This window comes from Danio aesculapii, chromosome 12 (assembly GCF_903798145.1).
Source record: "Danio aesculapii chromosome 12, fDanAes4.1, whole genome shotgun sequence".
NCBI lineage: Eukaryota > Metazoa > Chordata > Actinopteri > Cypriniformes > Danionidae > Danio > Danio aesculapii.
In genome coordinates, this window is record NC_079446.1 from 26,209,867 (window position 1) to 26,223,486 (window position 13,620).

The 13,620-nt window shown below is 37.2% G+C and overlaps 1 protein-coding gene across 20 annotated transcripts in view; it reads left to right on the plus strand.

Annotated features, from left to right (window-relative positions):
• Positions 1 to 13,620, plus strand: part of nrxn1a (neurexin 1a) — a 317,361-nt gene that overhangs the window by 254,568 nt on the left and 49,173 nt on the right. The gene's annotated exons all lie outside the window — the stretch shown is intronic.

Below are 13,620 nucleotides of genomic sequence, written 5' to 3' on the forward strand. Positions count from 1 at the left end.
TTTTAATTAAAATTGATTAAACCCATTGTCTTAAAAGCACCAAGTTTTCTTTACATAAAAAAACTGAGTAAACCTATTGTAAAAAAATGAAAAAGTGCTCAGGGGTCGCTAAAATAATGTGTCGGTGCGCTTTGGGAAAGGAATTCATCAGAATAAACAGCAAAAGTCAGTCCAAGGCAATTGAAAAAATGTGGAAAAATATTAAAAAGTCTATTTCCATGGCTATTACTTAAAACTATTCTTTTAAAAAGGTGCAGTTTCAAGGAATAGGCATGTCAATAAAGGCTTTTTAATAGTTTTTCCACAATTTTCGAGTGCCTTAGACTGACTTTTGCTGTTTAAACCTATTGCAACTTAGATCTGTCAAGTTGATGTTACTACATTTTTATAATGATTTATTTTTGTAAGTAAATAATAAGGTAATTTACTTAATAATTAAGGCAAGGGGTTTACTCTTTTTAATTAAAGTCATGCAATCACTTTTTTCAGTGTACACCTTACTCTTAAATCACCCTTAAATTTGGGAGTGAAGGTGCCTTCAGAATGTGAAGAGAAGCTTAGCGGCTTATGGGGCCGTTCAGATATCATGTCTTTTGCACGCACATATTTGGAGCGCATATTGTGCGTATGGGCGAACTCTTAAAGTATTTTGAATATGTGAAGCTGCTGTGATCAACCCTTTGTAATGTTTTTCAGTGAATATAACATTTCTGAAGAGCTGCAGTTTATTTTGTATTTATATGGGTATATTTTATATGTTTAAAATAAAAATAACTTTAATTAGTAATCTGATTACTTTTTATGTTAAGTAATTAGTAATGTAATCAGATCCAGTAGTAATCAGTAATTTGGAATCTATTACTTTTTTAAGTAACTTACCCAACACTGGTAATAAATCAGATGTACCAATTTTGACAAAGCAAAAATTCAGATTTTTTTTTTTTCAAACGTTAAAACTATTTCCCAGGTTTAAATCGACTTTTGGACTCCACTGTTTGAACTTGCTCAAACCTACACAGATTCTCCTGAGAATTCCTGCTGTTCATTCATTCTCGTGCAAACCCCAGAGCAGAAATTCACGGAGAATCACGCTCCCGAAGAGCCCTGTGAATGATCATTAGGGTAATCATGGTGTTCTACGCCTCCTCCAACACTCAAAGTGCTGGTCTGTTTTAGAAAGTTCCAGCGCCTCAGACCGCCCTCATGAATAAAATCTGTATAATGTTCAGAATAGAAGCCGCTACCAACGCTTGCTCAGAGGATGCTATTTGATAGAACCCGCATTTCCTATGACATGCTGTGCTGGAGGAGTGGGAGGTGGAGGAGGTGGAGGCAAGGGGGACGGGGAAGTGTTTGGCACTGAGCTTCGAAGAGTTGTGTATGTTTTTTATTTATTTATTTTTTTGTTCGCTCTTATTTTTTAACACCCACTCCTGCTGTAATCACAAACTTGATTCCCAGAAGAATCAGCGAGCTCTCAGGGGTGGCATCATGGCGTGACTGTTGCACGACTGCCTCAGCAAATGCGTTCTGTGTGCGGTGAGGTAATGATTTCTCCAGCTGCGCCCTGAGTTTACGATGCATGCTGGTGACTATACATGACTTCAGCTTTAGTGCTGCAATGCATCGATATATTTACCACTTTCGATTTAAGGGGAAAGTCCACCTGGATATAAAATATTATAAGTTTACAGTATTTATTCACCCATATGTCAATTCCAAATCTGTATGTTTGTCTTTTTCATGAAACGTTTATCATATAATGACATAACATACTGTAAATAGTACTTTCTGTAATGATTTAATCAGCCTTGTCCTGTTTTTCTGATATTATAAACTTATTTCTGTCCTGTCAACTGAATGTTTGGACAAAATATTGTAGTTTTTGTCAGTAAAAATATATTTTTTTCAGGTAGGAAGTTACATACAGTGCTCAGCATAATTGAGTACACCCCATTTTGAAAATGAATATTTTTATCCATTTCTCAGTGAATATAGGCAATGTATATTGGTGCATTTAAGCAAAACAGATTTATTGAACAGATATATTTATTAAAATCATATTTTAGTCACCGGACATATTTATAAATTGAAAGATAATACAATTAAATTCAAGCTAAATATTAAAAAAACAAATAATAATACAACCTACAAAATTTAAACAAATGTTTTTTTCTTTTTTGCTTCTCTCGATTTTTCCTCTTTTTTTTAAAAATTTGTATTTAATATTTTTCGATAACATATAAATTTGGGTATACTAGTTTTTGGACCGTTATCATAAGTTATTTTGTTAGATAAGCTCCTGATTTGGCTTCAGTACTGACAAATATAATAGTGTATAGCTTCCTATTAAAAATATTCAGATTTAACCAATAAGCAAGGTAAGCAGCCCCTTGGGCCTCAGAATATCTGAGGGCCCCAAATAAATACCTTGAATTATACCTATAATAAATTATATATAACATTGTTTTATTATTTTTTGTTTTGTATTTTTGTGTGTTGAGGGTCTAAAAATTTTAATTTGTGCAAATGTGTCCCCCACCCTCAATCATGGACCAGTCCAGAAGTCAAATCAGTAAAGATTTAGTTTTAAAAACGAAACATTTATTATTTTTAGTTGTAAATTAATTTTAAGAAAACAAATCATTTCAAAAGTTTTACAAGTCGTTACAAGATGCTTTTACATGTTGTTATTTTGCATTAAGAGAAAATGTAGAACGAGAGAAAAAAAAACCCTGAAAAATAATAAACATAAATTAAAGTACAAAAGGTGCAATTAGAACTTTTTGGGCCCCATGGATGGAATTGCTTAGGGCCCCCAAATCACTAAATCCCTGGGTGTACTTGTATATGCTGAACACTGTAGTTACGTAATCATCAATTATTTTTTTTGTCAAAATCACAATAATTTTAAGTATAAATCAAGAAGAAGTCAGCTCGCATGTTTTTTTTTTTTTTTTTTTTCTTCATCTAGTTTTTTTTATTTACTATATAGACTACTTATCATAGAAATTAACACACTCCACATTTACTGTAATGGTAAAAACTGTTTTTATGCAATTCCAATTATAAAATAGTAATAATAATAATAATAATAATAATAATAATAATAATAATATTAATAACAGAGACTTACTAGAACTTACAGTTTTGTCTTTTTTTTCGACAGATTAAATTCAGGGTTTCTGCAGGTTTCATCAAGTCAAATTTAAGACTTTTAAAACCCATTTAAGACCATTATGAATGACATTTTAGACTTAAAAAGAGCTTAACAATGATTATTTCTAATGACCTGGTTGTTGTTTTTTTCTTGCCACCGAAAAAAAAAAATCAAATGTAATAATTTCTTTGCGACACTTTAACGTGTCAAAACAAAAAAAATTGTTGTATACACTATTTTCAACATCATATTACTTTCTTTTATTTCTTGTCATTTTAAAATGTCAAGTTCAACATTATTAAAAGTATATTTATTGTGGAGGTACTTACATAAATAATCAAAAATATAAATTTGTTAGCTTTTGGTCTAAGTTAAGTATAACTTTTTCAACCTAATGCATTTCTGTTATAAAACCTTAAGTTTCATGCCTATTTATAAATATTATGACTAGTCTACTCCCACTTACCTCTGTAAATAGTTTTTGTATGAATGAAAGATAACATAAAGCAATATACTGCTCTGTTATTATCATGAGGAATTGTATAATTGTTTTTAGCTGTCTTTCCCTGGTTTTTTAGGATGGATTGTTGGTGATTGGATGGATGTCGGCCCAATTGGGTAGCTTTACTTTGAGAGAGGAAAATTAAGACCTGTTTTAAATTATTTAAGACATACAACACAATATTTCAGTGAATTTAAGACTTTTTAAGACCCCGCGGATACCCTGAAATTAATTTAATATGGTTTATCGTCATGGGGGGTTGTCAAAGAACATTTTTCATAATTGACAAAATTACCCCTATCTGAATGTGCACACAACAAACAAAAAACATGTTTAAATATAATTGTAGCACTTAATGTTTGTGTTCTTTTTGAAGCTTAAAAGCTCAAGACTCCATCGTTTTTTAAGTACCCGTAAAAATGTGGCCACACATATTATCAGGATTTCTGCTTTTGTGTTTCATGTACAAAATTACATCAGGTTTGGAACAAAATGGGGGTCAGAAAATTACAGGAGGCATCTAACTCTTGAATAAAAGACTTTTTCTTTACCAGAAGCTGAAGCAGCAACAGTAGGTTGAGTTCGATAAGCTTGTGCGTACATATGAACCCCTGTGCCCTATATAAATATGCAGCACCGGTTTGTGAATTCAGTATGTGTTATCGATCAGCAAAATCGCAGAAGCTCAAAGCACAAGCACTGATATCAGATGCCCAGTAGACTTATGGTTATGATTTACCACCTCATGTACTCGGAACATCGTGTTCCTCGCATCTCGCTTCAGATATTCGCCTGAGAATTCAAGGCGGTTGATGTCTTCAGAAAAACGCATCTTAAAATGAACTTGCCCGAGTTGCACAAGACGTGTAACACTTTACATAATGCCTGTAATTAAGATTATCACAGATTATATATTTCCATATATTGGCATGACAATTAATCAGGCATGCATGACTGATATATGGCTTTTTGGCATAGGGATGCTAGGGAATGTTTATGAGCAAATTAAAGGCCCTTAATGTCTTGATGCGATTAGCGGTGGATATCTAGGCTAATTCTAATGTGTGACTGGTGGAGTCTCTGCAGTGCTACGTCTGCCATTTTTGATGCTTGTTGGATGGATGACTGCTAAGCCAGCATAAAAGGTATTTACGAAATGAATCAGCGCTGTGTAGGAGGCTAAATTAGCTGTACCTTCATCGCTAACCATCAATAAAGCAGTTGAATTCAATACATATATCCCGTACCATTTTTACCCCGTAATTAGCAAGGGTAAAAAAAAAAACTATCCATATCTGTTAATTATATTTATGCTCCAACGAGATTAAGTATGCGAATATTGACATTAACGGCGAGACTGTTCGATGATGTAACGGAATGTTTGGCTAAACCTTTCTGTAGGCTGGGAGGATATCATTATCCAGAGACTGCCTTTCTGAAAGTGAATTAACTTAGGATCATTGACCATGTTAACGAGCGCCCCTTGATGTCCTGATTTTTCAAACAGACAGTGGCGTTCCTCCCCCTGCTCCCCGTTTCTGCTTATGACCCTAAACACTTGTGACAGAGTTCATTTAAATCTCATCATATCACCATCACCGGGGATTATCATTAGTCATCGTTCACCCCAAATCATTGAGCCACTTGCTCATGCGGAGAGAGAGAGCGCGCGCAAGAGAGAGAGAGGGAGAAATAACAAGACGCAGAGCGAGAACTGTAAAGAATGGTGAGACAGGCACTGTACAGAAAAAGAAAACATTCGCACGCATTCTTTCACTCAGCCTAACGTCGCATTTTAAGGGGTAATGGCCTATTAAATGCATTTCTTCAGCTCAGGACGAGCTTGCCAGCTGCTCGAACCCGTGGCCAAATGCCCTGCGGACTGCCTGGACATTTGTGGCAGCCGTTCAAGCCGCCAAGCAGGACAGGAGCGAAGGAGAAATGGATGATGACTGTAAACGAGTCAAAGCCAAGTGATTATACCCCCAGGGTTTGACCAAATCATTAGCACTTTCTGACCTCTAACGCTCTCGATGCCAAAAGTGTGTGCGCGTCCGTGCATGTGCGTGCGTGTGTGTGTGAGAGTGTGGGCAGTCTAATGAGCACATCAGTCCAATTGAAGAATGGTGACGATCACAGCTAACTCAGCAGTGAGAGGTACAGAGGTGTGAACAGGAGTACTGACAAGGGGATTGAGAATGTGTGTGTGTGTGTGAGAAGGACAGAACGGAGGTGAAAGGAAACAGCTTTCAGAGAGAGCACCTGTGCTGAGATGTCGGCGATAGCAGAACGGGCACATTGGCCATGTTAAAGGGACAGTTCAGCCTAAAATGAATGTTCTGTCATTTTGATCAGCGCTTTTTGTTAAAAATATTACTCTCTTTCTTTTGTGGTGCAAATAATGTGGATTTTTGAAGAATAAAATGAAAGTGAATTGAGTTATATTCTCCAGCATAGTAACCATTATTGGTTATATATAGCATTTATTTGCCGTTTTTGTAGTTCATGGAGGTTCATTCTGTTTGTTTCACTGAAGATCATTTGAAATGGCACAAATTACTTTAATTTTCAAGGTTTCACTTTTATGGCGACAGTATTAATAATTTAGTTTAATTATGTGGGCATCAAGCTCTTGTTAAAGGAACAGTTACATTTTCAAAAATTGTCATCATTTACTCATCCTTTACGTGTTACTGTATGAAATATTATGGAATTAAAATTAAACATTCAAAGGACTCATTGCATGGTATCCGCTTGTTAAGTGTGATGTCATGTGAAGCAGCTCCCAGCTCCAAGCGCTCTATCAAACTGTACTGTATGGGGAGACTCAACAAATGATAATAATAAACATTTACATGCGATGTATAACCTTCGAAAATCACGATCGCAATATATCAGACCCCCTAGTTTTTCACCATTTTTGTTTTTTGTGACTTTTAATTGTTTTAAAAACCATTTTAAGGTCAATTTTTAGCGCCTTTTAAGCTATATATTTTTTGATAGTCTACAGAACAAACCATCATTATACATTAACTTGCCTAATTACCCTAACCTGCCTAGTTAACCTAATTAACCTAGTTTAGTCTTTAAATGTCACTTTAAGCTGTATAGAAGTGTCTTGAAAAATATCTAGTCAAATATTTACTGTCAACATGGCAAAGATCAATTAAATTAAAGAGCCCATATTATACATGAAATAGGGTCATAATTAGGTTGTAAGGGTCTCCAACAACAGTCTAATATGCATGCAAGGTCATAAAACACTTTGATGGTCTTATAATCTGCATTTATTTTTACCTAATTATCCCAACGACTCCCATATGAATCGTTCAGCGATTCATTTGTTCCCAACCCCCTCCTCAGCGCGAAGCTAATCTGCGCTGATTGGACCGATGACAGCCTGCTGCGATTGGTCGACAGTGACAGGCTTCAGCACGAGACAGAGTGAAATGCCCAGCTGGTAATCAACTATATAAAAGTAGTCACAGTGCACACGCGCTTCATTGTGTAAGGCTTTTTTCACACACACACACAACCCTCCTCAGAAGAACTGGGGAGATCGACGCGAGTCTCTCTCTCTCACTCTCCCTCTCTCTCTCACACACACACACACACAACGCTCCTCAGAAGAACTAGGGAAAGCGACGCGAGTCTCTCTCTCTCTCTCTCTCTCTCTCTCTCTCTCTCTCTCACACACACACACACACACACACACAACGCTCCTCAGAAAAACTAGGGAAAGCGACGCGAGTCTCTGTCTCTCTCTCTCTCTCTCTCTCTCTCTCTCTCTCTCTCTCTCTCTCTCTCTCTCTCTCACACTCACACACACACACACACACACACACACACACACACACACACACACACACACAACGCTCCTCAGAAGAACTAGGGAAAGCGACGCGAGTCTCTCTCTCTCTCTCTCACACACACACACACACACACAACGCTCCTCAGAAGAACTAGGGAAAGTGACACGAGTCTCCTGTCTCCTAGCTTACGATCGATCGCCATAGCAACGACAAACGGCAGTGGAACGCGAGCTCACAAAAGCCTTTAACGTTAAATCCGTAAACAAAGTGGCACGCGTCGCGTTTTTAACGTGGCTTACACGTGATAAGAGAATATAAAGAGTAACCGCGTGTACTGTACCAGGTTAACAACTCATCTTTGGGTAGAGACTGTCAATATTATCCATCTGAGCACAGCGTGACTTCATTCGACCGGCGGCGTCTGTGTGTGTGTGTGTCTAGTGTTTTTTCTGTGTTAGTGGGCCTGGTTTGCGCGCGTAACTACTGGCGAGGCTTGTGTTTCGTGGCTGCGTCATCGTGAAACACCTAATGACTCGTTATCAAGACGACTCGTTTGAAGCACTATGAGTCGACTCTTTTATAGATGAATCAATAGTTTTAAACACTGTACACTTACAGATTTAAGCCTTAGCTGGATATTTCACTTCACTTAGAGCTGTGTTACACACTACATGGAAGGGCATTTTCAAAAACCCATAATATGGGCTCTTTAAGTTATTAAAAATGAGTTGTTAAGACTTGTGTTTAGAAATGTGTTGAGAATCTTCTCTCAATTAAACAGAAATTGGCGGAAACATTTTTCCCTTTAACAGCAGGAACAGAGTTAAACGAAAACATTTATCGATTTGACGCATATTATAATACCAGCCATACATGTAAAGCACAAAGAATGTCCTTCAATTTGGTCACGTCCAGCAGCCATCATCATCATTGAACCATTCTCCATCACTGTAAGCTGCTTGCTTTTCTGTCTGTTCCATTGCTCCATTTGTTATATGTTTGCTCCAACTTTCTTTTGCAGTCTGAAGCACGTCAAACGCACAAAATGCCCAGTTCATGCCACAGGACATCTAATCCAATCTTTGCATTGACTTCACATGTAAATCACTCGCGCTTCATCCACGTCTACTTACTGCACAGGCTACAAAACAACCACCCCTCTTCGTGACATCATTTTTTGAGACACACTCAAATACATCACGTGCGCTGCATATGCAACGTCTATAGGTCATGTAAAACAATTAATTGCAAACTAAAATAAGTATAATTTGATTATATGGTTTGTAATTCGATGTTTTATTAGATTATTTACAATTTTTAGAATTATTTTGCATTCCAATTAAGAATTAAGACTTTTTATTGATATTGCGTTGGATTCAGCAATCGCGGAATCGCGAAAAACTAGGAGGTCTGATAAATACATACATGCCCAATTTTCGATGGCTAGAAAGTGATCATTTTTTTTTATAAATTGTTAAAATATTGGTGTCTGTGATGCAGGAAGTCCAGAGACTGTTGTGTACACCATGATTTTATCCAAAATTCACTTTAATGTGTGATATGACCAAAAGGTGATCATAAACGAATATTTTCTCAATTAAAATGAAGAGCGGCTTCCTAACCCAGAAACTGTATTCCATACATCATGACTTAATAAGCGGATAGTTGCAATATTCTTGCACAAATCCTTACTGTGGATTATTGCTTTTGATTTTTTTATTATGATAATTAACATTGATTATTAGAATGGCACATCATATTCTGGCAGCACAAACAAAACATTTTGCCCATGATGTTAGTCTAGTGCAAGTTCTGCACAAACTCACATTCTAATCACTAAATTGAATCTGTTAATGTTTTAGCACATTTTTTTCTGATGAGAGAATTCTCAAGCTCTCCGAATTCAGCCACTGAACTTGTGCAATCATCAAAACTTCTTTATTTTTACCCTTGATTGAGCACCTCTGATTGGCTGCTGCATACATCAGCTCAGCAGAAATGTGATTGGTTGTACGAATCAGTGCTAAAGACAGTAAAAGTGTGCAGATTGAAATGTAATGCTGCACACTGAAACTTTTCATTCATTTTTGCATTTTGCTTTAAAAATGCTGGGTTGTTTTAATCTAGGGGTGCCCAAACTTTTTCTTATGAAGGGCCAAAAACCAAACTTGCTTGAGGCTTGTGGGCCAAATGTAAATTTAGGTGCCATGCCAGTAATTTCCTAATTTACTGAATAATATTTAAAATGAAAAACATTGTTTTATGTTTTATTGTTTTAACTTGGGCACTACTTTATCTATAATCCAACTTTTGGTCCAATACGAACAAACCTAAGTACTGGGTTATTTTTTTAATACAACTGTTAAGCTTGTCTATACCAGTTGTGCTCTAACCCTGTTCATGGAGATCTACCTTCCTGCTGATTTAAGTTGCAAGCCTTATCAAACACACCTGCCAGTAATTATCAAGTGCTGTTCAGTTCCTTATTACTTGGTTCAGGTGTGTTTGATCAGGGTTGGAGCTGAACTCTGTAGGAAGGTAGATCTCAACCACTGGCCCATACTTTATAGCAGGGATCAGCAAACTTGTTTTTAGAGGTCCGGTGTCCTGCAGATTTGAGCTCCAACTCTAATCAAACACACATGAACAAGCTAATCAAGATCTTAAGCTGCGGTCACACTGGGCTTTTCCTCCCATAGACTTCCATTCATACGCACGCGATTGCATCAGACCGGAAACGCGGGGTCATGCGTTAAGTTTCGCAGTTTTGCAAGTTTTGCTGCGGTGCAGAGTTCAAGCTTGGTGAACTCTGACCTGCGAAATCGCATCACTTGACAGAATGAGACCAACCGAGGATCAAAACAGGACCTCTGGGCAGAAATTTAAAACATGGAGCAATCGCTCGCTTTTTTAATGTCTAAACATTTTGTTTAATCCCACCCCTTTTCGCAGCGCCGTACGACAGAATTTCGCACACACAAAGCCCAGTGTGACGGCAGATTTACTAGGTATACTTGAAACACCCTGGCAGGTGTGTTGAGGTGAGTTAAAGCTAAACCCTGCAAGGCACCGGACCTCCAGGAACAAGATTGGTGACCCCTGCTATATAGCAGACCAGGATTTTAAAAAAGTTTTTTATTTTCATTTTCATGCAAACGTACATACATACATACATACATACATACATACATACATACATACATACATACATACAGTACATACATACATACATACAGTACCACCTAAATCTATACACCAAAGGGATGGACCACATATCAAAGTTCTCTTTGAAGTACTCGGTCACAGTAAATTAGATTTTTTACAAAACCCTACCTCCCACTCCACCCATCTAACACAGATTAAAATGTTTGTAGAAGGTTAATAAAAAATAAAAGGCATTGTGTATATGAATAAAATTTTGTTTGATTTATTTACAACCATAACATGAAACTGGCTGAGATAAAAACCCAGCTTTTTTTGTACTGAGGAATTTTGAATTTGTAACACATTTTCATTCATTTTAATGCCATAGTTTTGCATATATATCCAGTGCCTATAGAAAAACATCATTCTCCTTTGAAATAATGACTTTATTTGTCATACAACCTGAAATCCAAATCACTTTTACAGCAAACGTTGAAATGTTTTGTAGCCTTCTCCTAACCTGTGCCTTTCTACAACTTTATCCTGAAGATCTTTTGAAAGCAGGATATAATGTGAGTCTAATGATTTTTCTATAGACACTGTATATATTATTAAATATACAGTATGAATGGTCCTCTTTTTCATATTTTACTGTATATAGTAGACGTTGACTCCAGTTTGACTCCGGGCAGCCTGAGAGACTCATATACTCACACAAGCAAGCGCCACACACACACACGCATTTGGATGGAGGTGAATGTGAAAGAGAGTGACAGATGCTGATTTTCTGCTTCACTTGTGTCTGAGTGGGCAGGACATACCTGGTCAGACATGAGTGACACGTGACATGGCTCTGAGTGACAGCAAAGTGTCTGCTGACCTCATACCGTCAGTGCGGACAAAGCCCGTCTCCACCCAGCAGCTTAGATGGAAAGAGCCAGCGCTTTGGAAAAATGCCATTTTGCCTCTCGCAGTCGAAACCTCCACCACACTTCCTTTCCTCTCTATCCACTTAGCCGCATAATTTGAGTACAAGTCATTCATGCGCTCTGTCATTTTTGCATACCGTCAAACAAGTATGCCAGGTCATTATGCAATTTACGAGTGGTGTGGAGAAACAGTCTGACTGGCCACAGACGATTTAATGTTTGGTCTTCGTCAGCCATTTTTTTTCCTTCAATAAGTGCGCCATATGGCAAACCGTGCCTTTTGCTATCTTTAGTATCTGAGAGGATAAGCAGACAGATGGCAGCAGAAGTAAAAGGCGAATATTTAAATTTATTCATCAAAATAAAAGAGACAGGTGTTCTTTTAAACGCTCTCTTTGTGACAAACTCAGCCCACTCGTTCCTTTGCGTTTCTATTTTTTTCCCAAAATGTTTACCACGCTTTTTTCTTCAGATTAGAGTCAGTGCATGAAAGAAAGTGTTGCTATTGAAGCCCAGTGACGGGTTGACAAGGATCACTACAAAAATAGCAGCGCTCCAGTACGCCGATTGTAATATGAAATCATATTGTTTGCGAGAGATATTACATTCCGGCTGCCATTTTGTTTTTTTATTATTATTATTATTATTATCTTCCTTTAATCCTCATACCTCGCCACTGCAGTAAAGGAGACAATATGTGTGACTTCCTGAATGGCTTGTGTAGACAACGCCCATAGAGCGCCTGTGGTTTCCAGGTTCGAGGGGAACTAGGACAGAGTGCTATTTTCAGTTTTTCGAGAACTTGGAAAAGAATTCTCTGCTGCCAGAAAGATTCATGATCTCACCAGATCCAGCCCTTACCAGAAGATAAAGAGAGATTGTGAGAGCGAACGACTGCTAGAGCGCATGCAAGAGAGAGAGAGACACAAAGAAATGGGGAAGGAGGGGAGGGGGCGCAACAACAAGAACTGCTTGCCAAAGTGGAATTATTCTGCGGACACAACAAATTTATCTGTTTCACCAAACCTGCAGCGCTCAAACATAAGAGCACATGCACTCTGGAGCGTGTCACACACACATGGTGTGATATTTTGATCTAATATCAAACACAAGTTATTTATGAGAGCGTATATTGCATGTCTGGGTGTTCTATCCAATTAAGTGCATTCCCTTGGTATTAGCTTGAGCATTACTGAGAGGCTCTTTATGTAAAGTGGCTGAGGTTTCCTGGATGCACCAGCTCATTTAAGCTGAATGCCATGGCAGATCAGCATCCCCGCTGTGGCACACACACTCCGTCATACTCCATAAGCTTCTGCCTGCACCTTTTCCTAAATAAGACACATCATTAGTGGCTCTTCTGTCCTCCAGGTTTCCGGAGCAACCACCCCGGCCCTTTATAAGTGTCTGCGTGTGTGTGTTTGGGTCTTCTACTTGGAACGTTTTGCCCCTTGTTATTATCACAATTATTTCAGCGATTTATTTAGAGCTTAAAGAGATAGTTTACCCATAAATCAAACTTCTGTCATTATTTGCTCACCCTTGCATAGCGCTGAGGATTTTTCTTACACAAAAGAAAGCATTTTGTCAATAGGGGTGATTTTAGTCTCATTTATTATATGAACAAATGTTTATTTTTTAAAATATCCTCGTCTTCCTCAGAGGAAGGAAAAAATCAGATAGGCTTGGTGAACAACTGAGTATAATTTTCATTTTTAGGTGAACTGTTGGTTTTAAGGCAAGTCACCACAGGCAAAAAAAATTTGTATTTATTTATTGATTTATTTTCAGGTAATGATCAATTTCGAGAAGCTGCTCTATTTTTTCTTTCTTTATTTCAGACTAGATAAAGGAAAATCTCCAAATTACAAGTGTAGTGCTGTTAAATGCCTGCTCGCTATTAATCACACACAAACTAAAAGTTAGCATTTGCATAATTTATATATATAAATACACATCCATGTTTAGAAAATGTTTATTTATATAAAAAATTTGGATGTAAATATTAATTTATGCAAAGTTTAAAACATGTATATGTGTGCATTTATATTTTTTACATAATAAAAATACACA